The sequence below is a fragment of the Psammomys obesus genome, unplaced genomic scaffold, assembly GCF_907164565.1.
Source record: "Psammomys obesus unplaced genomic scaffold, mPsaObe1.curated_primary_1811, whole genome shotgun sequence".
Lineage (NCBI taxonomy): Eukaryota > Metazoa > Chordata > Mammalia > Rodentia > Muridae > Psammomys > Psammomys obesus.
The window spans coordinates 25,724,449-25,749,769 of record NW_026596095.1 but is presented as its reverse complement, the minus strand read 5'-3'; the positions used below and the strand labels follow the sequence as shown (position 1 = coordinate 25,749,769).

The window sequence follows — 25,321 nt, the reverse complement described above, 5'->3', positions numbered from 1 at the left end:
GACAAACAAACAAACAAAAACATGTTCTCATATGCAGATCCCAGCTTTGTGTGTGTGTGTGTCAAAGAGAGAGAGGAGTATGTGTGTGTGGATAGAGGCCAGGAAACTAGAAAGGGACCCAGGAGTAAGGAAAAAAGGCTTTAAGAGAAGAAGTGGAGGAGGGGAATAGAACACATGATACTAAAGGGTGACAGGGAAATGGAGAAAAGGAGGGAGGGGGAGGGGGAGACAACCAAAACTAACTTTGTATGAAAATTCCATAAAGAATCCTTTACTTTGTGTGCTAATTTTAAAAAGTCACGAAGGGAACTCTTGGTCCTCAAGCAGCTTAGTGCCACTCAGGCCACTGTGGGTGGCCTCTGACAGGGGGACAGTCTGCCATCAATCAAACAGCACAAATCAGCATTTTGTATAACAAACATACACAGAGAAGAGAAGAAAATGTTCTGGCAAAACTGGGCATGCTCACCCCCGCCACATCACAATATAAAAGAAGAGTCGTGTATTACATAATAATGTTTCTGTCGGCTGGTCAACTGTGAAATAGTGGTCTCGAGGACTCCACTGTCTAGCAATAGTGCAGCCATCTTGTTTTACGTAAGTACAGTGTGTTCAAACAACACTGAAATCCCCTAACCACACATTCCTCAAACACACGCTGGTAGGAACGAACACCTGACTATGTATCTTGCTACCACAGGACTTAGTACAGCTGTTGGGAAAGGTGGGGGAGAGGCATCTGTTTACAAAGAAACCTTTCACAGAACCATCCAGAAAGCTCACGAAGCCTGTTTCGCAGTGAGACAGAGAGTTTAGCCAACTTGTGCCAGGCAGCATAGCACGGTTCTTGGGTCACAACAGATGGGTCTGCTTCTAGAGTACCTCCGGAGTCAGAGATGACATGAAAAAAAAAAAGGTGGGGGTGGGGATGAGAAGGCACCACCTTGGGCTGAGAGACAGAGATGCAGAAACAAGCTGGCTCACCCCAGGGAGACAGAGAGGTCAATCACAGTCCAGCTAAGTGCGCTAGAAAGCACTGGAAAATCAGAGTAGAGGAGGAGGAGACCTGGGCAGCTCTAACCAGCCCTAAGGCTTCACCTTCCTCACCTGTAAAGCCTAACAACACAGCATAAGGACGAAGTGTTTAAGACCAACTGTGGTTTGGACTTTGGAATTCTTCTGGACCTCAGAATGTTTGCCTAGACTTTATGGACTGAAGACCCCTAACCCGAAACCCTGCAACACCTCAGATTGCAATTTTATGACTAGAAACATCCTTTTCTGAGAGGACTAAGTCAAAGTACATGCAAACTGCTTGGAGATGAAGCTGTAATGGGGCTAAGGAAAGAGAAGTAACGCCCCTGATGGGTGTCCTGATGGGTTTTTAGAGCTCAGGACACTTCGGCAGGGACACATGGTGAATTATGGTGGGACCATGACCCAGCACCTTCATTTAAATGGAGAAGAGCAAAAAAACAGGCTGGCTGGCTCTAACCGGCTGAGGAACCAAGCAAAGAAAAGCGGAGTGCCATGTCCAAGAATCTGGCCTTAAAAGGTTTTTAGAGAAAGAAGATGCAGCAGGGGCACAGTGGGGTTTTCAAATGAGGAAAACAATTACACACTCCAGAGTTGAACTTTAAGAACCAAAGAACCAGATGTGCAACCACCCCCCTCAAAACACACATGCGCGCGCACACACACACACACACACACACACACACACACACACGAACATGCCCTCACTCCAAGGCCCATAAAGTTAAAAGTTCTAAGCCTAGGAGTCAGAATGCAAATTGGAAGGGGTTTAGCCTGACTTGAAAGTGCATATGCAAAGCAAATATTCGAAGAGAACAGCAATGGCCTCACGCTCAGACTAGCCTTCATAGACAAAGGGTCATGGGCAGTATCCGCACCCACAATGGACAAAGGCTCAGCAGACAAAGCCATCTTACTCAGCGCCAGACTGGAGACCTCCTGATCATGATGGAGACACAGTGGACTTACCCCGATGCCATGGACTTCTCTGTTTTTATTCTACATGGGCCAAGAAAGCATCTGACTGGGATCTGACTCTCCACGGGGGCCTGGCTAACAGAAGGAGAATGCGTACTGCTGGCCATTCCCACACCAAAACTCCCAGGCCATGCAAGGGGACTAGAAACAGCTTGAGGCTGGCTTGAGTCAGTGGGCTGTGATCTGGTTTTATGAAGCCACTTTCTACAGGGAGAGGCCCGTAGCCACTTCCTGAGCGGGTTATCAGGATGGAGAAACCAGCTCTTTTTATGGTTGGGGTTTATGGGGCTGAGGGACATGGGGCACTAAGGACATTTGCTGCTATGGGATGTCTTAATGGGAGAGGCTACAGGAGGACAGGGCAGTTGGGAAGCTAGCTTAGTGGTCACAGATGTATGGTGATCAACGGCTGATCAATGGCATACAGCAGAGCAGTAGCAGTGGGAACATGGCAAAAAGAAGAAAATACAAGAGAAGCCTTAGGGAGGTGTATTTGCTTCATTTCTTTTGCTGTGACAAAACACCTAGCAAAAGCAACTGTAAAATTAAAAGTAAGGGCTTTCCTAGCACCCGCTCCCAAACAATGACTCGGAGACCTATTTATTTATTAATAAGCTTCAAGCACTACAGCTGGGCAGATACTCATCTATTCTAACCCATCTCTGCTGGCCTGAACTACTTCCCAGACGTGTGCCCCATTACCTGCCATCTTAGTCTCGCCCTGGCTGCCCCTGCTTCATCTGGGTTCCCATGGCGAATCCCTCCTGGCGACCTTCTCATGGTGACCTGCATAGGCCGGGTCAGCTGGCCTGAGCACTTCTGGGAATTCTCTGTCTCTGCATCCCATCTCCCTGTAGGAATGATGGGATGAAAGAGGCACACTGCCATTTCATGCCTTCTGTGGGTTCTTGAGGAATCCAACTCGTGTTTGAACAGCAAGCACTAAGCCTATTTATCTATTTATTTACTTACTTATTGTGTCGTAGAGTATATCTGTGTTACATGTAGGTGTCAGAAGAATTATTTTATCTATGTATGTATTTGAATGTGTGTGTCTCCTAGAGTATATCTGTATACTACATGCAGATGTCAGAAGATTGATTGATTGATTTTGTGTGTGTGTGTGTGTGTCCTAGAGTATATCTGTACTTCATGTAGATGTTGGAAGAGCGTGTTGGATACTCTGAAACTGGAGTTACAGGGAGTTGTGGGCCACCACGTGGGTGCTACGACTCAATCCCAGTCCTCTGCAAGAACAGTGAGCACATTTAACCACTGAACCGTCTTTCCAGCCCATCTCTTTGAAGTTTTAAATCCACAAAAATGGCTATTTTTCAATTAGGCGTCAATATATCTTAGCCATATGTCCTTCCATCATTAAGGTGGTGACAAGGAGATGCCGAGAGCCCTAGAAAATCCGATTTCAGCATGAGACGCTCCCAATGATAAGACGGAGGCGTCCACCAAGTCTATGACAGAGCATGGCAAGGCAAACAGCTAGTGCTCCGGCTGCAACTCAAACCCTAGGGCACTCACTGCCCATGCCAAGACCACACATTCACTCAGCTTCATCCTCTGACACTAAATTCCCAAACAACAATGCATGTGAACTGAACTCTCTATTTACTGAGCTTTTAAAACAATTCCAGGACATGGTTACCTCATGTCCAATTGCCCTTTCCAAGAGTAAGGTCCAAGTGTACCAATGACAAAGCTCACAGTAGGACTGCCAAAAAACTGTCATTTCTTGATAGAGCAGAATCTCCCTCGATCACTGGATAGAACAGACAGCAGGGAAAACACAGTTGAGAGCACTGCATGGTGGGGATTTTTAAAATGCAGACAAACAGTGAAAAGCCCAGTGGATTGGGGAGCTCTGTCTAGGCTACCCCCTACCCCCTCACCCTCATTCAGTGCTTGTCTTGGTATAATTTCTCTATTGTCATAGCAAAAGACATACTTCAGCTGTGCTCCTCAGACCCTTGGCCTCTGGTAGACTGCGCTGGCTTAACAGATACTTCAGTGGCACCCCCCCCCCAAGCCCACACAGAAGGTTATCATGGGTCCGCCTTCAACGTCTTCTTACTAACTTATTATGGGGATTGTGCTAAAGATGGCTCTCAATGTATTATATTACATATGTATTATGAAGTATCTACTTTACAAGGCCCTCTGACTTCCCTTAGTAGGATCATTTATTTTGCTATAGGAAGCTGACCTTGTGTCCCTTTTTTAAAGTGGGGAAAAAAAAAAAAAAACTTTTTATAATCTTATGAATTAACCTAATCTACTAAACACAATAAAACAACAAACGACCTGGAATAACAAGCATTTAATCAGTTCTCGTGTCCAATAGGCTCTATACTCATATCCCCATGTGATGAGTACATGCATATATATATATATATATATACATATATATACAATATATACACACACATATACATTATCTATTCTCACATCCCTTATAGAGTTTTATGTTAGGGATTGAAAGAAATGCTTTCCACTGAGAGGTTATCTCTAGCCTTCTATGTTCTTAGCCATATGTAGCCACACATAGAATCATGTATTTATTTACATATGACAAATATATAAAATATACATTTATATCCGGTCATCTCTCATTATCAGGTGGGAGTCGATCACAATCTGTAGATGCTAGGTGCCTTATTACAACAGCACAGTATCTGCAGTGAGTGTGCACACACCCTCCTGGACGCTCTCAATCATCTCAGCTAGTCACAGCACCAATACACTGTACATGTTAAAAATGTATTGTGCTGGAGAGGGAAAAACAGCAAGAGACAAGTTCCTTCATGTTCTGTACAGGGGCTTATTTTTTCATTGCTTTTTTTTTAATGTATAATTATTTCAGCCTGTGGATAGATCCAGGCTAAATTAATGTGCTACACAAATTTTGTCTGAAAATACAGGCAGAGGAATGGACAGACTGACAGTGAGGAAGGGACATACTTCATATGCTCTGGTAGTGTTTTCACCTACTCACAGGGGAAGGACACTAGCGACGGCAAAGGGCTGAAGATACACTAGGGAGGACCTTGGTAAACCCTGGGATGTGGGCTATAGACTCCTGCAGTAACAGCAGTTTTAAAGGCTGGGATCTGTGCGGAAAAGGAGCATGGTCGTAAAACAAAACTAAACAATGTAATGCAACAAAATGCCAGCAAGGCTGAAAACTTTACCTCCCTGTACTAGGAAAACTACAATCGCCATACCATAAATCTGCCCTGCTTGTGGGACACATACAAATGCTGACTGCAAATTCCAGTTGTTAGAGTCATGAAGAAAGCAAGTTGCAGGCATGGAAACAATGCACTGACCAAGCCATCTGGACCCTAGGTTGGCTTAGGAAGAGAGGGGGAAACAATCAGAGATGAGGACTATTCCTCACCTGATGTCCTGGAGCAGATCCAAGGACCTGGCCTCTCAAGGCCTGAAGCCAAACAAACCAAACCAACCTCTGCAGAGTTAAATTTCAACTGCTCAGTCAGAAGGCATCCATCCATATCCCTCATTCTAACGGGTTCTAGCAAGCCGGACAATTACTTTCAAACCAGGGGCTTCTTATAAAGCAACAAATTTGAGTAGAGGAAGCGCAGGCCAGGCAGGTCCCAACAGAAACACAGCAAGCCAGCTGACCAGCGGAGAGGCGAAACAACATACATAGCATGATGCAGTTCTCCGCTCGGAGAAGGAAGCTACTCGGAGGTGCACGGTGTACAGGCGTGGCCAGGGGCAATCAGCCCTCAGAGGGCTGGCAAACTCCAGGGAAGACATCCCACCCACTGTACTGGGCTATATCTCAAACTTATAACATTACTAAAACCAAGAACTAATCTAAAGGCACTATTAAGCTAACTAGCACTTTCACATAAAGTTTCTCAATCAGGTAAGGAAGAAATACAGGTACTGTGGTTCTGTGAGATATAGAAACCTGACACTGAACAGGGGTCCTGCATGTAAAGCGGTCAGCCACTGATGGTAGAGCCAAAGAGGAGGCTGGATGCCAAACAGTCCTGGATTCAAACCATGGCCACTTCCCTCGGCTGAACCTACGTAACAGGACAGACAGGAAACCACCCACCATTGAGGCTGCTGGCCAGCAGCAAGCCTGGCTAGGGACCACCTCCTTGGCTGAATTAGTTCGTACAGTTCAAAAGCAAGCACACATCAGAGAGTGGGACAGGCCATCACAAACATTACAATGAGCCCCTGATCTGAGCCTCAAGGACAGGGTGGGACCAGACATCAGAGCCCATGAGCAGCCAGGCCCATGTGGCTTGTCTACAAACTGGGGAGGACAAAGGCTCCGTTGTAGTTCTCCCTCACTTCTGCAAATGTTCGATCCTGTCACATGCGGCTCTTTCACAGCAGAGAACAGACTCTTGAGCCCCCTTGTCCTCGTGAAGCTCCCTCTGTGCAATGGTACACTCAATGGTAACTTGAAACAATACCTCAGACAGTTAAAAAGCATGACGAGGAAAATTTAATTGAGGACGAGGAAACACCAAGGAAAAGGAGCGACCAGCAGCATTCTTGAACATGTAGGCACAGGTATGGCAGGGAGGAGTCAGGGCAGAACTCTGAGGGGTGACATCTTGCTCATCCAAAGCCCGCTGCTGCTCTGGACAGCCCACTTTCAGGTGGCAGGGATATTCAAAATGTTCCATTCCAACTGCTTAGAAGAATGTTGACGCAGGTAAAAATTCCTCCAAGGTAACAGCCCTGTAGCGTGATGGGAGGGTCTGGCTCTGATGGTCTGTTTGCAGGTAGGGGGCTGAATCCAGGGCCTTACACTCACTAGCCCTCCAGTGTGCTTCCCACTGGGTGGGTACACCCTTATCCTTAGGTGATGGCTTGTTGTGTTCTCTTTGATTTCCTGACTTCCTTTGTTCTTCTGGCCAGGAAGACTGATGTGCAAATGAAAAGACACCGTAAATATGCTCCCTGGGGTAGCACCTTTCCTCATTCACCTGGCACATGTTTACCTGGTGTGACAATAAACAGTCCAGATTGTCTACCTCATGAGTAAGGGCCGTGTCACAATTGCAGTGATTTGTTTAAAGAATGTTGCCTGCCGCATAATTACCCTATAGGTTGCCATCTGTCTCCCCGTCCTCATAAAACTAACCATATGTTGTTTTTGTCAGTGCTGATCCAGTCACACACACCCTTCTCCACAGAAAATGATACACATTTTTTTCCTTGAGGTAAAAAGTCTTGAAGGATGCACACTTCTGCATGTCTCCCGTTTCCTTTCAGTTTAGACACTTCCTTTGTTCTGTCCATGCTTTGGCCATGGCTACCAACCTAAGCAACAGTAACAATTCTACAAAGTCCCAAAGGGGCCCTGGAGACACTGAGTTTGCAGGTATTAGATCCAGAATTGCATCTGTCCTCTATGTTTGACCTGGAGTTATGTGGAGAAATATACTTAAGGAAGTATGTCTCTGGAACACTCTTCCTCGCCACCGTCTACTGCGATTAAAACACTGCGAGGAGAAATAGCAGGTTTCAAAGCACAGAAAGCCCACTCTAGCACGGATAACAGCCAGAAATGAATTTAAGTCATCACTTGAAATGGTGCGAAACGGCAGTGTAATACTGCTTTGATTGACAAGGCCGAGAATTCTCAAACTGTTAAACACTGGTCTCATATCACCCACCGACAACCTGTAAGCAGCACTAGCACCAAGCGCTCTGGACCTCTGGCTGGTTTGGCTTATTCTTTAAGCAAAATGTGAATACGATTGCCTCCAAGGTGTGCCTGTGACTTGAAATAAGACTGCAGGGAACACAAAAACGCTTTGGTACTTTGAGAACACGGGCTCTCTCTCGGGGCAGCAGTACGCTGTGAACACAGCTGCTGGGTGTGGAGATAGCACTTCTTCAACAAGCGGGTCCCTCTGGGCAGCACTGAATTAATCTGAGCCACGGTCCACGGACTCGAGCATAAATCACAGTTACAAAACTGGCCGCACTGTCATCATTTTAAAAGGCCACGGTTTCCACCAAGGCAAATGGCTCTCTTGGCCTGGGAAAGTATGTGTTGAACTCAATTGAATGGTGCAGAGAGGCGGGTTTTAGCTTTCCACCTCTCTTAATTGATTAATCCCTTCGGTAATCCTTATCACCAAAACCTGCCAACTGCTCAAGTCTTTAAAGGTTTAACCCACATTTCACCTCCTCACTGAATGTCTACCACTCCCCATATGTATCAACAGTTAACGAGAGGCAGATTCCTCCTCGTGGATCTGAGTTCTGCTGCAGGAGATTCCTGTCTCTGCACCAGCAGCAATTATCAATCTTTGCAATAAATGGGTTGGGCTCATTCCTGGCCAGTCTTGAATAGTCATCCCTTATAGATCTCTCCCAGAGGCCTTCCTCACTCCAGGCATCTCTCAGACCAAGTCTCACAGGAACACTCCTGTCCTCAGGGCAGCGGACAAATACAGCTCGCATGATGACAGGGATGTCGCCGATAGAGGCTTCTCAGGCGTAGTGACACAGTGCGAGCAAAGCACGACAGCATGCAGGCACAGATACAAATAGAAAGCAAAAATCAAAGAAAATTACTTATATACATCATCGGGACAATCTTAATCTTTTGAAACTTTCTCAGATCACTCTTGTACACCCATGCAGGTTTTCTGAAATTTCAGTAAAGATTTGAGTGTATATGGTATGTCCACAGTGGAATGGGGGGTCCATTTTTTGAGAAGAAACAGCTCATCCCTCTGAGTCCTCCCATGGAGACGCTATCACTGCTGACCTTTCAGCCCTGAGCCTTTGACACACGAATGTGAGGGTGGTATGAAGGGGCGTGGGGGTTAGGTGGGAGAACAGTGTGGGAGCCTGGGGGATAGCTTCTCCAGCCCTCCTGCCTAGTCTTTTTTATCTCATGCTAAGGTCTGTTCTAGCCAGTCAGAGCCACGGGGGTTAATTTCCTTAGATTGGGCAGGGAGACCAGGAATACTATCTCAGCAATTTTCTATCTTAATTCATAACAATAACAATCTCCTTAAAAAAATGCTAAAAATAAAAATCTCCTCAAAGGCTTCCCTCTTCCTAAAATAATAAACACACCACACATCTGCAAGATATTCTAAAAACTTTTTCTGTTCCAACAGAAACTAAAATATCCTGCTATTATTATAGACGATGCTATTTTCATGTATCGGCTTATTGGATTTCCTTTCTCTGTCTCTGAAGGGCTAGAGTGTTTTTATCACCTTCTGGATGTTCACATAATTTACAAAAGGATTTTAAAAAGATCAAAAAGTATTAATATCTCTTTGTCTCACAATTCTAATTTTCCAGTGCTATTAAGACTTCATCAAATCTATTTTATAGTTGCTTACCACCAAAAAGAAGAAAATCCACAACAGAATAAGAAAGCAATTAACTTCATATCTTCTTTCATACCTTGTGTCAATTACCTGCACTTAGTCCTTCCTCATCCTCTTATATTTAGCCTTTCTTATTCACATTTTTTTTTTTTTACAGTTAGCAAAAGCTTCAACTATTTCAGTTAAGTTGAAATGAATCAGCAATGGTATGGAAATTCAGTCTACGATATCCACAAATTTTACTTTTTAATGAAAAATTATAATAACCTAGGTGTACATTAATCAAAGTAAGTCCTCTATGATGACCATGCAGTCATTACAGATTTTTAAAAATGTCATGTCTAATGATTTTTAAACATGTATTCATTCATTTCGAACATTTGATTTAGTCTCCTCATTCGGTATTCATGGCTGTAGAAAATAATTGCTTTAAAGTCTTTTTAAAAATAAAAACTAAAACCCAACTTGAAGAACCAGACCCCACACAACTATTTTCTTTATATTTCTGCTCATTCAGAAGGCAGAAGCCAGGTCACCGGAATGAGTCCTGTGAAGACATGCACCTCTCCTTTGGAAGCTACTGGGCTGCCACTGGTCTGAAATGTTTTCCCTCCTTCTAAATTTCCAAGAGTCTGCCCAGCAGAATGCTTGGTTGTTGTGTTTTAACCGTGAAGGTTTAGTGCCCTCCCTGCTCGGCATTTCCACACTAGATTTCTGCTACTATGAAATACACACTTTTCCTTCAAGGGACCAGCCCAGCATTGGCTCCAAGGCCTTTACAGGACCACAACCTACCATCATGTGAGTGATGCTATTTGCCAAAAGACCTTCGTAAGCTGTATTCTACCTAAGGGGGCATTTACTTGGGACCTTTCCTATACCAACAAACTCACTATGTTTAGCACATATGACCAGATTGCTCATAGTGGAGCTGGGAAAGGATTTGCAGTAAAGACTGTCTGAAGACCAAAGGGGGGCTGGTTGGAGGAAGCAGCCTCTTTTGGAGGAACACTGGTTTGAGAGTCTGACCTTGCAACTCAAATCAGGGCTGATGGACACTGGCAGTGTCAGCTTGGCAAACAGCCTCACTGTGGAAGTGGGGATTATCACAAAGCTAATTCTTAGATTTGCTTAGACCAGGCTGGCTGAGGATAACCTTGAACTTCTACTTCCAATCTCCCAAGCACTGGGTCTACAGCTGTGCACTACCATACCAGGTTCATGAGGTTCTTCAGACTGAACCCAGGGGCCCCTGCAGCTGGAGGCAAAGGCTTGACCACACCAGAGCCACTCAGGTGGGTGCCGGGTTCATATGCAGAGATAAGCAAAGGGAGTGGCTAAGATACCGCTGCATAGCCCAGTTCTTGGTGGGTGGGGAGCCCAGCAGCCATTAATCCTTTTAGGGACCTGCTTACCAGTGCAGGTCTGAAGAATGCCTTCCCTCACCTGCTCAGAATTACTAGTTACACTTTTTTTTCCGGGGGACTGCCTACACCACACAGGAACACAAGATTCAGCACACATCCTGCTTTTTTGGCGTTTATTAATTCTGGGGAGTTAATTAAAAAGTGGAATTTATTTTAGGAAAGGAGTGCAAACAGTGATGCTGAGTTAATCAATTATGCAAAGCTGTACCGTCAGGAGGCACACTAAGTCTCACAAAACCTCCTCCTGAGACGAGAACTTGCAACACGATCGGAAACCCCCGGCACCTTTACCTCTAGCAGCTGTGAAGGACTTCACTTACGTACCCACCCCGAGTTCCCCCAAAAACGCACACTTCGATAAGAGAAAATAATCCTGAAGCGACTCTTTAGCCCAAGACAAATTCTGCTCTCAACTCTGTTCCAAGAAACCAGCCCTGGTCTACTTTGTTGCTGTTGTTTAATTATCATTTATACTTTGTCGGGCTCTGTGCTGGGGTTTGGGGTTAGGACAGGGGCGGCAGGAAGGTAGTTACAAGCCCTTTCCAGTCTTGGAATCTGAGAATGGTTCCTCTGTATTTGGAAAGTTCTCAGAGCCTAATGTGGCGCAGGTTAAGCCTGCTGAACTACAGCAATGGGATGAGTGGTCTGTAGCTATCTCTCCCAAGGAAGAACAGAATATGCTCCTGCCCCAAAGCCAAGCGCTCTTCCCAATCTTTGCCCTTGAACTAGGAACCACTTGGCCACAGCAGAAACCACAAAAAGACTCTAGCACTGCTTCCTTAGGTACACAGCGTCTGCCCATCTTCCGTCCTCCCAGACCCAAGTGCTCACGTCACGTCCCACCCAGCTCAGGAATCCTTTCTGCTGAGCCGAAGGTGATGCTTTCTGAAGAAGTCACTGTCCCTCATATGCCAGCTGAAAGCTTCGGGGAGAGGGTGGGACACTGGCTGCTTCTCACTTGTGGGTGCACCCGAAACACTGTTCTTTAACACCTCCACAGCTCTGACGTCATTCTTGATGTCAAGGAAATCAGGACAAGTGAGGCTAGGGCAGGGAGGGGAGGCTCTCTTCCATCTGCCTGTCCCCAACTTGCCATCAGTAGCATCCACAGCCCTCCTCTCTCACTGCGGTCCCAAGCTGGCTGTGCCATCCCCTTACCGTGCTCTGGCCTCCTCCACCATTCTCTCATCCATGCTTCAGAACCAATACACCACTGCAGAAGAAAGAGTTCCCAGCCTCCATGACAAAGCTCCTGTAGGCAGAGCATTTTCACACAGACCTTCATCCCTGGACTTGAGCTAACAAACTTGATCAAACAAACTGGGTTAGCACCAAGCGGTTCAGCTAAACAGAAAGGACTCATGGTTCTGTTTTCAGAGACGTGACAGAGAGTGAGCCAAATAAATGAATGCTTAACAAAGGCCAGGACTCCATTTTCACCTAAGTTTGATTAATTTTTAAGCGTGTTTTTAAAAATAACATTGTTATGCGTTTCCCCACTAAAACCATTAAGATAACAGGGCAGACAAGAAAAACTGCATTACATGGAATACACTTCAGCATTACAACTTTCATGAACAGCTATCTTTAGCTATTATGCTTCTCAGGCTCTGCTCTATTCCCAGCTATCTCAGGAGTTCGGCCCTATCCAAGAAGGCAAAGACTGCAGAGGTGTGTTTAGTCAAGTCTGAGCTTCATCAACAGTGCAAAGGGCAGACATCTAAGCATCAGAAAATAACTATGCCGGCTATGAAGGTTTATGTTACTTGGCAAACTCCAATCAAAAGGAATGGAAGCTTCCAACGACCCTTAAAAGGATCAGCGCAGCCACACTATGTGATGGTTGGCTAGACAAAACACATTGTTCTTTCACAATGCAATTTGCTTTTGAAATGTGCATTCATAGTTCCAAACATGGCGGTAAACATGCCTGTCATCTCAGCGTTTGGGAGGCAGGAGGCAAGATAGTGAATTGTGTAGGCCAGCCTAGGTTATGTGACAAAAACCTGCCATAATTTTCATAAGGGACAGGGACATAGTTCAACTGGTAACATACTTTCCAGTCCACGTTCAGTGCCATATAAACTGGGTTCTCTAGTGCACACTTGTATCTCATCACTTAGAATGTAAAGACAGAAGGACGAAGATTCCATGCTCATCTCTGGCTCATTGTTGAGTTCAGGGCACCCTGAACTAGATATATAGGCTCCTTTTTCAAAAATAAAACTCTAACTAGTTATATAAGAAATTAGGCATGTTAGTTGAAACCAAAATTTCAATTACCTTCTTTAAGAAAAATAAGCTCTTGTTTATCATAATTATAAACACACAATGTTTCTATGTAGGCTTCATAAAGTCAAGTCTCTGAAAAGCTATGGTAGATGGGGACCATCTTATCACCAAGCTAGTGCTGGTGCAAGTGACACAGTCAAATCTGGTCCCAACAAAAAGTTCACATAAGCATCCCCTCAGCTAGATTGCAGATTCCAGCTGACCCCTATTACTCTCTCACAAACTAGGGGGTATAGTTACACCAGGCTCAGGCTCAAACTTCCCAGGCAGGATGGAGCACCCCCACTCACTTGTTTCAATCTACCCTCTGGCAGAACTAGGACAGAAGAGGAACCCAGCGTTCTAAAGCTGATCTTCGGGGAGTCACCTGTAACTGCTGGCTGAGCACCAATGCCAAAGTAGAGTGGCCTTGGCTGCGAGAAACCAAAAGACAACCAAAAAGTATGTCTTATTTATTTACAACTTTGCTTGCCTTTAAAGCTAAACCACAAATATTTTCAAATGATCATATATTTTTAAAATTCCAGAATGGAACCTGTGCCAGTGCCAGCCAGTATCAGCCAGTGCCAGCCAGATGGGCAATGGTAAGAAGGAAGACCCTCTAGTTAGGCAAGGGCTGGGAAGAGCCTGCCCAGCATACCGATGGCTGCAGCCCTCTCCATCTCTCAGTTTTTGGAAAACAAAAGATTCCGGCTAGCTCTGGATTTTCTCCTCTGTCCTTTGACTTCTCAGATCCCTCACATTTTGGTCAAAGTTAATGACGTCAAGCCTTAAGCACAGGCTGACCATCCGAGACCAGAAAGCCAATAAAAGAAAAATTAAACAGAACGGTCTGTCAGTACCTCGAGACCTCAGGAGACCTACACTAACAGGAATTCGATGGCAGAGGGTTCCCACTTATCTGGCTTTTGTCTTTTAGGACGTGTGTTAGCACAAACGATGAGCAAAGGATCTTTCAAGGAAACAAAACCTACTAAGGTCTAGAAACAAGAAAGCCTTTCAGAACACAGCATAGCCGTGATCAGGCAGGCCTGGCGGCTTAGTTGGCAAATACGCTACTTACAGAGCAAACTCAGATCCATCTCGGGTCAGGATTGCTTCCAGTTCAGGTCACCTGTATAAGCCAGGTGCTTAGCCCTCACAGATGGGAACTGTTCAGTCAGGAAAGCAAAGAACCACCCTGGGGAACCACAAGCTTCAGCACTTCATAAACTCCCTTGACTTCCAGGCAGCAACTCCTGCTTCTTGTATCTCCTTTTTGATGACTAATCCCTCTATAGGGTATTAATTACTCTGTCACAATGAATGTCATTACTCCACAAACAGGAACAACTCAATAAAACCCAAAATGGATTAACTTTTTGATTTATTATGTTACCATCTTGATAGTTTATAACTGCATCATCAAAACAATATTTTGCTATAGAGTGTTCCTTTGTCTTCAGTTCAACCTCCTTCCTTAAAAAAAAAAAAAAAATAGAATTTCTAAGTAATTTGTGGAGCCAGCATTTTAACTCTAAGAGAAAGGTCATGGTTTGTGAAGGGGAGAGCTGGTAGGCTTCCAACAGCACAAAGAGCCAGGCTGGGTTATACGAGTTCCTGGGATCAGTTCTTCCCTGGTGACTTGAGACCTCACAACTAGACCACCCTCAGACGGTCCCCAGGGGAATACGGGTGAGACATCTAGGGAATCTTGGGTCATGCAGCTTGCCATAGCTCCTGTCCTCTGGGTCATTGCTTCCCCTCTTACTGTTCTCTGCTGTGCAGCCAGTACCAGGGTTTGAGGCATTTCTTTACACACTCACTCCAAGACTCTGTTGGACTTGTCCAAGCTCCCCTTCCCACTGTCAAGTCTCAACCTAGCCCCATGCCAAAGTCCACAGGTCCCTAGTCTACCTTCAGACACAGCGGAGAGACATGGAGGATTATTCTTACTCTAAAAACACTAGAACTGATACCGTGTATGAATAAACCAGTTCAATCATTCCCATTGTGGGTAAGCAATCAAAATGCTCCTTGGAGAGGCTGGGGAGCTAGTGCAGTGGACAGTGCATGCATGAGGACCTGCGTTCAGGTCCCAAGTGCTCACGTAGGCCTGGTTCCGGTGGAACAGTGCTACTGTAATCCCAATGCTGGAAGGTGGAGGCAAAGATTCTGGGGGCTCGCTGGCTGGTGAGTCTAACCAACCCGTGAGCTCCACATTCTATGAGAGACCTTGTCTGGGCAAATAAGGTGGGGTACGAAAAAGGAAGCCACCTGACATCCAGTCACACACATGGCCACTTACCCACATCTACAACCCCCCCCCACCCCACACACACACAGAGACACACACCTCTTTTTATCTGAAAATGTCCTGAAACCAAATCAACACGTACGCCCCAGTACTACTACAGGGTCTCAACAGTACCCAACTGTGCTCCCCACATACTCTCCCAGCGCACAGCACTTAAGATCAGCTAAGTAACCGCTGTATCACCAAATAAATATACTGCCGGTCCATGCTTAAGCTGGGAGGTATGAAAACCTATTTGCCAAGGCTGAACGAATACACAAAAGCACTCTGAAAGACATTCCACACAGTTCCCACTACTACATGAAACTATTGCCTCAAAGCCACAACCAGAACACTGTGCTGTGCTTAAACACTGCTGCTTTCCTCTAAGCCTGTTTTCAAAGTTTCTGTACTTCCCTTGGGCTAACCTGTTCTATACACGTTTTTAAGAAGAAAACATCTAAAAGTCATCTTACTTTCTCATGCTGTAGGTAAATCACTACTGCAAAGCACAGAGAGAGGAACTTCACACGCAAGAAGACAGTTACCAAGAGAAGGGACCATGCTTTGAACAGGAAGGCACATTTTTGACAATTTATGCTCAGAGCATTGAAAGTTACAGACTCAATATAATTCCTTCTATTACCAGCAACAAGGGACCTAAAATGTGAGGTGATGTTGCTTTTTCCTTCCAGTCTGCCAAGACTGCTTATTTGGCTTCAAGACAATTGCATTCTCACAGAAGTCCTTCACTCGCCTCATTTCCAAAAGCACTCTGAACAAGTGATCGACACAGGACAGATTTGGGGGGAGGGGAGAGGAAAGAAAAAAAAAAAAAACACTAAACTTTAGGGTCAGGAACCCTGCTCTCTAGAGCAGATTCTGAGCAAACCAGATATGAGCCATGGATGATTTACCTCACCGCTGCGTGCCAGGTTCCTCACGAATGCAACAAAGAACTCACAGAGAGAGTTCTCCTCACTCCACCCGGACATGGCAGCAAAGTCCTCCTCTGAGAAAGAAGGTGGCCCACCGTTGCTCATTGGCTACCACCCAAACCTTGTTTTGAAATAATTACACTGAGTATTCTGAAAATGTTACCAGGAGAACACATCTCTCTCTTTCCTTTTCATTCCCTACCCTGATCTCCTAACCCCTGAAGATATGTTAGAAAAATGTAACCTTTCCCCCATTCCTCTGCTTTTCCTGGGGGGGGGGGGGGGGGGCGGGCGCGCAGACAGCGGCCTCATACAAGTTCTAAGCCCTGTTTCTAAGGTAACGGATTTTTCAAAAAAGCACAGATAGGTTTAGGACGTGGAGTATGTAGATGAACGGGATGACCCACTAGTTATTTCATACACAGGCAAGAAGGCAGGTGAACTCTTCTTCTGCATGTACACTAGGAAGAATCTGTTTGAGGCTTTCACAACATTTGTAAATGATTCTCTTTGGGCAAAGTGGTTTCTAAAATACAAAACTCCAGAGAGGAGACTTGGACGGTTAATCAAAGAAAAAAGCAGCTTCTACAGAAAAGCCTACACAAAAGTGGGGGTCCCGGAGCAAGGCGTGTAACTACAGATGCTGTTTTCTGCAGCTCTCTCCCAGCCACAGACAATGGCCCAGCACACGCTCCCTTGCCAGCTCAGCACACAACAGGCATCGACCATTCCCTTTCTGATCTTCCCACCGAGCCACTTGCAAGCGCACAAAATGTACAGCGCCCTGTCGAAAGAGCGACTTTGGCTTCTAAATGGAGAGGGGGAGCCAAGGAGGTGGTGGCCCCTCCTGCCCCGTAGACAAAGGCAAGAAACTGAGCCCCTGGCAGCTGGAAGGTGGTGGGGCCACCAGCCAAGGGTGAGGGGGCAGAGGGATAGAGCAGCTCTTCCTGGGGCGGATGTCCTGCCGTGGCCAGCACCCAGAGTGCGCCACTGCGTGCCAAGGGCTGTTCCCAAGCCCTCCTCCAAGAAATGTGAGGAAGCCAAAGGAGGGAAATGGTGGTACATTCGTGACATGGCAGGAACAAAACCAAATAGATGCCAGGATGCTGGGGAAGAGGTGGCATGCTGTGGGCACCAGGAATCCAATTACAGAGCCTGTTTGGCCACAGTCGGGTCAAACCTCCTGCAGGTACAGAAGAATCTTGGAACACCTAGGCTCTATGGTTTCTAGAATTCTGGGATGCAAACAAAGAACTACTTGTGTTCTCTTGGATGCCCACACTGCCAATTTGTCTCTCACTTTCTAAATAAAACTAATTGTCAGCCTCTTCTTAGGCTGTGCCTTTTCCTTGGCTCCATGAAAAGAGAGCTCATATAGCTCTACTCAAAAGTGGGTGAGTCCTGACCAGGAACTCTGCACCAGGCAGGCCAGGGACAACACCATCTCCATAATCATGCACTTCCGCGCTCTGACCTGGTCCAGAAAACACGTGTGAGCGTTTCCAGGCTTTCTAAAAACTGGTCTTCTTTGGTGTCCTCCCGAAGGTGTTCCTACACTCGCCCTGTGGGGATCAAAAGAAAGGCCGCAAGCATGCAACACTCCACTGCCACCACCAACCCCCAGTCAGTTCTTACTGGGAAGCCCTTTGCCAGCCATCCTGTCCTGTCGCTCATGCTGGCTCTCTGTAACTACAGACTAGGTTATTCTGCCTCACTCTTTTGAGAGTCCTCTCGTTTTCCTGTTTTGTAAAACCAGTATGTCCTGGAAAGTTACAAGGAATTAACTTCCTCATGGCCCACAGGATGAAAAAGTAAAAAGGCATTCCATCTCTAAGACTTTGCTGAGCCTTTTAAAAATGAGGCAAATGTGCCAATGTCACACGAACACAGAGAGTCATGGAAATCTGTCCCCACCGTGAGTCTCCCTGAGCAAAGAGAGGGCAGTCAGTGTTAACTTCAGTTCTCCAAAAAAATGTTACAGCGCCATTTTTCATTCTCCGGGTCTGTTATTTCTGAAGGCAGAAACTTGGGCACTGTCAAGTTTTAAAGACTTTCTCTTGCTCTGAATGTTTAATATAATTTCTTCTCTCTTCCCACAGGCTTTCCATTTATCTCTGCTTACTGATTTAAAAAAAAAAAATCTTACAGGTTTCCCATCTTTCTCAGTACTTGAAAATAAAGGACAGAGTGGACTTAACAAGAGAAAGGCGGAAGACAAATAAAATCCAGTTATGTCACTGGAGCAGATTCACTCCCCTGAGGCATCTAGAGGGCTTCCAAGTACAACCTTACCACAGCATGTGGGCTCTCGCAAGATGCAAATACTGCCTCTCTAATGTAAACTCTCAGATAATGTCACTGAGTGTATAATTAATCACAGCTTACACTTGTGGAAGGCTTTGTTTCTTAAAGATGTCTGTGTGTATGCCATGTGCCATTTTATTCTTTGGATGAGAAGATTGATTACAAACCTGGACGTTGCCTAAAAAGTGCCGTGTCGTTGTTCAGGTGAGAGAACAAACCCACGACAAATTGAACCCATGCAAGAGACGGTGATGTGAGGACTAGAATCACTCCCTGGGCCCCTCTCAAAGCTCCCCACATGGGAAGAAAATTCCCAGGATTGATGCAGGCTGCAACCCAGACCCAAGTCATCTTTAACACCAGACAGCTGTACGCCAGAACGCTGAGTTCCCACACAGCAAGCATAGTTAGCAAACTGGGGCAAACACATGCTTGCTTTAGAGTATTTTAGGGTCAACTAATCTCCTGGAACTGAGATCAATTCTGGTCCCAAAGCCACTGAGCCCACAAAGGTGGGTGCTTAGCAGCCGGATCCCCGCCTACGCTTAGAGGCCAGTAACACTCCCACATTTTCACTTATGGCCTCTGATGATGGCTCTAGCAGACAAAGGAAGGGAAAGCGTGATCACCAGAAAACTTAATTCCCTATAAACACCAATTTTCTGTAATTGGCAAGGGGGTGAGGGGTGTCTTTCTTGCTCCCTGACAAAATTTCTTTGCATTAGCTGGATAATTGCTTCCTTTCTCCCATTGCCTAGAACTAGAATCAGGGACCAGGCTGCCAGAAACATACAGAATATCAGAAATAAGTCCAAAACAGGAATACCAATAACATAATTAAGCTTTTCAAAAATACTTATCATGACCCCCAAAATTCCATTACCTTGTGATAAGTATGCTGGTTTATTTATTTGTTTGTTTTGCTTTCTGAGAAAACTGTAAAGCAGAACAAACCACAGTGAATTTCCCATCTGGTGCTGCAATACTGCTAGCAGTGTGCGGAGGGGGTGTCACTGTGGAAGATACCCCACACACCTCCCGCCTGCTCGCCTGCCTTTTTTACCAGCCTGCCGAGTTATTTCAATAGCACATCAAGCTCCATTTCCACAGTCAAATCTCCTCCCTGTGTCTGCAATCACAGGTAATGAGCCTCCAGTGAGCAGATTTACTCTGAGCCTGGCAGCCATGGTCTGTGATTCTAGTCACATCACTGTGTATTAAGAAACTGAAGCGCACAGGAAACCAGGAAATGAAGGGGCACCATCCCCACCGCAAAAAGACCATGTTGTTAACAAAACAGCACCTGTGGTCGAAAATTCTTCTGGCCTGGCTCCCTCCTCATCCCCTGGATTTGCAAAATGAACAGGGCGTTACCAGACGTTACAAGGCGTAACCAAGCATTCAGCTCTATGGCAGCTGGTCCAGAGCCAGCTTCCCAACAGAGAAGGGTTTACAAAGGCCTACCATGCTCACTCATTTCATCTCCTCTCCTTTTCTAGAAAGCCCTGTGTGTTCATTACTTGCCTTCTGGCTATGACAAAGTACCCTGACAAAAGCAATTTTGGGAAGGGAGGCCCTATTTTGGCTCACAGATCCAGGGTACAGGCTGTTACATCAGGCAGTCATGGCGGGAGGAGAGAGAGGCAGCTGTCTGCCTTACAGCTGCAGTTGGGAACCCTGAGGAGACTCGCTGGCTCTCAGCTCACCGTCTCCTTTTTATCTGCTGTTAGGTGGGCCTTCCCACCTTAGTAAACCTGATCCAGAAAATCCCTCACGGACACACCCCGACATTTGTCTCCTAGGCGGCTGTAAACCCCATCAATGATGGCGGGGTAAAGTATCGCACACTATGAAAGGGCATTCTCATCTTGGAGCTGAGATCCCCAAGCTTACATGAGCTCCCTGTCCGAAGTCACCGAGTTCACCAGGGTCCATGATGGCTGGCACTCCAAGCCTCCTGACCTACACCATGCCCACAACAGTCCCATGGCTCCATTGGCCTGGCTGTCAGTGCCGGGAGAGCCAGTAGCTGATCTTGAAGAAGTTGGGACAGAACTGCCTCTGTTCTGATGTGCTCTTTCCAAGAAAGGACAAGGTCCAGGCCACCAACAGTCAGCCATGCAACTGAACCCAGCCCTAGAGCCCACCTTGTTATCAGACATCAGGACCCTCCCCTCAAAAACCCCACTTTAATGCACTTTGTTCTAAACATGCAAGAGAGTGGTATCTTCAGAAACACAATTACCTTTCATTTGGGTTTTATCACTTTCAGGTTTGAGGTGACCACAGATCACTGTGAAATTTTGAAGTTTTAGACCATGAGTTCCTCAAGTAGCTGACTCTCCAATAAGCACTCCATGAGACCCCAAAGAGGAGGAGGAGGAAGAGGCTGAGCCACAGGGGACACAGATAGGTGGCAATACAGACTTCCAATCCCCCGTGTGCATATCAAGCAGCAGTCTGCTTCCCCACTTCTCTGCAGTGGGCCTGGCAGAAGCCAGCACTCTGGCCTACCCAGCTTCTGCCAGCCACTATGTTTTCTCTTCGTCAGGCAAAGGACAGGGAACCCGTGTTCTAAGTTCAAAGGCAGAAGGGACAGGAACTGCAGACTGATTTAACATAAAAGAAGCAGGACAACAGGAAAGGACAAAAGGGTGTGCCAAAAAAGAACTCTCTTCTGCTGTTATTTATACTTTTGAAACAATGTGAGTATGAAGCTTGCCAAAAAGGTACAGGAAAACCCTGGGAAAACATGCACTTTAAAGGTCTCCAAAGCCCTCCGAAAATAATAGAATCCAGAAGGCTGTTTACAAAGACTTAAAATGGAATAATAGTCTGAGCATATGAACAACTTGCGATTTTACAGATGATAATCTAAAATGCCACTTTTACTTTTCTTTTGAAATTTGAACTTGTTCCTACCTATAGAAAAAAAAGCCATAATTGAAATGAAATTTATAAGGAATGACACAAATGTCTTACATTTTAACAAGAATCTCTAAAAAAATTTTTTTTACGTATAACTCACTTAAAATTCACTCATGTTGCATGTACAGTTAAGTGTTTTTGGCAAGTGTATATATCTATTCGACCATCATAACAGTCAAGATCATGATCACCATTCAAAGCTCCCTTGTGAATCCTACATGTAGAACCCCAGACATCCACCCATCTACTTCGTATAACCACTTTTGTCTACACGGGAATGTCATCTAAACGGAGTCATACAAAATGCTTCTGAGTTTCCTTGCACATTGTTGTATGCACTTAAAATTCAACTCCTTTTTGTTGCCGAGTAGTATTCCACTGTATGGACATACCACCACGTGTTAACCATTCACCCAACTGGTGGATACTTGGATTACTTCCAGGTTTGTTTGTTTGTTTGCTATTATGAATAATGTTGTTATTTACATTCACAAATGTGAATGTAAGTTTTTTGTGTGTGTGTGAACGCATGTTTTAAATGATTTGGGATAACTCCTAAACATTTTTCAAAAGCAAATGTACTATTTTATACGGTGATTAACCGTAAAGATTGAAGGCTGATCTACACGAGTCTTTCAGCCTGCAGCATGCCTGCTGTTGTCAGCGCTGGTGAGGTAAGGGAGAGAACCCACGGTGTAAGAGATACTGAGAAAAGCTCTCCTTACCCATTTTGGACTAAACTAGAAACATTTTGGCCATGTCAAAGTTTCTTTTTGACAAAGTTCTATTCATGCGGCTCTCCTCAACCCAGCCTCCACAGACTGGGTACCCAGAATGCCCAGTCCTTCTCGGGTAAGGCCCCAGAGTATGGCCACTTGAGTGTCCCATTTCCAAAGCCACATTCTTCCTGCTTTCCTCCCTGCCCAAATCAAAATACCTTCCCCTGCTAAACTGCCTGTACAGATTAGGGAAGCAATCTGAATGAACTCAGCCCTGTGCAAAGAACAGGCAGCCCTTAAGCGACAGTGGTCCTGAGTTTAAGAGACAAAGTGTGCCAGTGTGGTTCCACATGACCACTCTGGTTCCAGGAGAATTGACAGGTGGCGCAAGCAATGCATCGGGTGACTTGAAATCCCAGGTGGGGAAGCTTGCTGGAGAATGACTTGCCTGGTCATTTCAGGGTCGGAACTTCACCGTGTTTGCAGCCTGGGCCGGCCTCCTCATCTTCTCTAACCCCCACCTTATTTCTTCTCCGGTTTCTTTCCTCCTCCTGCACCCCAGAACTCATAGATTCTCACACAGTCCCACGGTCATTTGCATCATGCCAGTGACAACAGGGGCCGTGCGCAGACTACAGCTGTCAACTGCACAAGGGCAGGAGTGTTATTTGTGCCACCTCCCAGTTCCTTTGCACTGCACCCTACTGGGCCCTTTACAGCCAAGCATTCTCAAGCCTAGGAGCAAACACACGCTCTCTGCTGCACACCCTCCTCCTCACCGCCATATCTGCAATTCCACAGACCCCCAGTATCCAAAGGTGTGGCTGAAGGAGGTTTACCCTGGGCCTTCTAAAAAAACCACATTTCAGAAGCTCAAGTAATCCGAAGCAATTCTGAGGGGCTGGAGAGATGACTTGGTAGTTAGAAGCACTGATTGTTTCTACAGGGGGCCCAGGAACAGTTTTCAGCACCCACATGACAGTTTAAAATAGCTTGTAACCCTGACTCCAGGGGATCTGATGCTTCCATCAACACACACACACACACACACACACACACACACAGGCAAAACACCAAGTCATATAAAATAAATTTTTAAAAACTGAAATTATTTAAAAGGAAAGAAACTCTGGTGCCAAGGCCAGTATGTTGTCAAAACCTGAAACTATCTATCATTAGTTACCTGTGCAGATTAGGTGTTTAGGCAACAATGAACCGACATGAAGTTCACAAATCACGCCAGGCAGTGTGGTCAGGTGGGCTGCCAGGCCATGGCCTCTTCCTGGGTGTGCCTGAACTGCCTGCCCCTCATTTCCTACCTCTTCCTCACTTGTGTGCCTTCCCTTCGACCCTCTAATGGCTCTGCAACAGGCAATGGGCTCCTTCTGCCCTCAGAGCACGGTAAAGCCAGGCGGACAAACCCTCTCCCTTCCTTGCCATGCACACTCTAAGATGGCCCAATAGCCATCTTTCCTGACCATCCACAATGACTCAGGACATTTTGAACTGCCACTCTATTTGTCTGCTACTTCCTGTCCCTGTCTAATGCTCACCTGGAGAGGTTGAGCTAGGATTTAAAAAAAGGAAGGAAAACACAGACACAGACACAGACACAGACACACACACACAGACACACACACACACACACTAGTCATTTAATCACCCAGCCTTGCACTGAGGCCTTGTCCTTTTTGGGAAAAGCCATGACAGCATGCCACTCAGAAACGCTGACACTCGGCTTCTGGGAACTTTCCCAACACCAATCCCCAGGCTTTGGCTGTGTCTCATCTTGGTACCAAACAGCAACACGAAGTTATTTTCATGAGTTCGTGGGCTTCCCGAAGGCTATGTTCTAGAAGGACAAATGCTCCATAAGGCTCAGACTCACAGAGACCGCTGCTCTAACCCTGCCTTATCATGACAACAGAGCCACTATCTCTCTGCCACCATGTTGCTCTGAACCCAGGAGCTGGGACGAATTGGCAACAGACCTTCTTCGTAAAGTGCTAGCCCTGCATGGACCCATTCATGAGAATAAATCACAAAGCACTGCATAGCACAAAGTGGGGCTTTAATGCTATTTGCAGTCTGCCGGTCATGTATGAGAATATGAACTGGAATGAGCTGGAGGGAGTAGAGCTCACTTAAGAGATTTAGACAGAGCACACTGCACTTTTAATAACAATGTTTTCCCTACTAAAAAAGTTTCCAACTACAAATTCCAAAACAGGGGGAAAGGCAAAGAGGCTGTGTACTGAACACATATCCCCTGACTTTTTGGTGTGGATGGTCTTCTTGCTGTTGTTTTTGAGACAGTATCTAACTCATGTAGTCAAGGCTGGCCTTGAACTCTTGATCCTCCTGTTATATCTCCTAACTGCTAGAGTACAGTGTGCACCACAACACTGTGCTAATGCTCTGCCGGGATTAGAACTCATGGCTTCTGCACACTAGGCAAGCATACTACCAGCCAGGCTGCATTCCAGCCCCGAGAGTCATTTCAATTCCTTACATTTTGTGAGTATTTTTAAAGGAAGAAAGAAAAAAACTCTTCAGCTCGGTAAAGCAATCCAATTTGAAGCTCCAAAGCTTGACTGTGTGCTCATTCCCGTGTTAAAAATACCCTTTCATCTTTCCAAGGCGTTTCTGAATAATCGTCAGGCAACTGTGATATGGAAGAAGATGGGGGCACAGCACTTCACAGAGAGGAGAGGTGAGGGGGACCTGCCCTCAGCTCAGCTCCCTCGGGAAGGAAGGCTAGGCTCCTGCTTCACCCTAGACCCATCCCAGGCTTCTGAGCTGCCATTTGCTGAGCACTACTAACCATTCCACTCGCCGTCCACACTGGCGTGCGCAGCTCTCAAGGTAACCTCTGTGTGGCACCTCCAGCTCCCGGAAGCCCCACAACTAAGTCTGCAAACTAAGGGGAAAGAACTAAGCTCCCTGAGGGGGCGAGAGGAAAGGCCCAGGCTAGGGAGCCCTCAGGACTCCCGTGAAAAACCAACAATGCTGGTGGGAAGCTCTCACAAAATGTGAGACCTCTGTGTCTGGTAAA

At 45.9% G+C, this 25,321-nt stretch overlaps 1 protein-coding gene across 3 annotated transcripts in view; it reads right to left on the bottom strand.

The window, feature by feature from the left end:
• Tspan5 (tetraspanin 5) overlaps positions 1 to 25,321 on the bottom strand; it is a 165,253-nt gene that overhangs the window by 88,961 nt on the left and 50,971 nt on the right. The window lies entirely within an intron of this gene.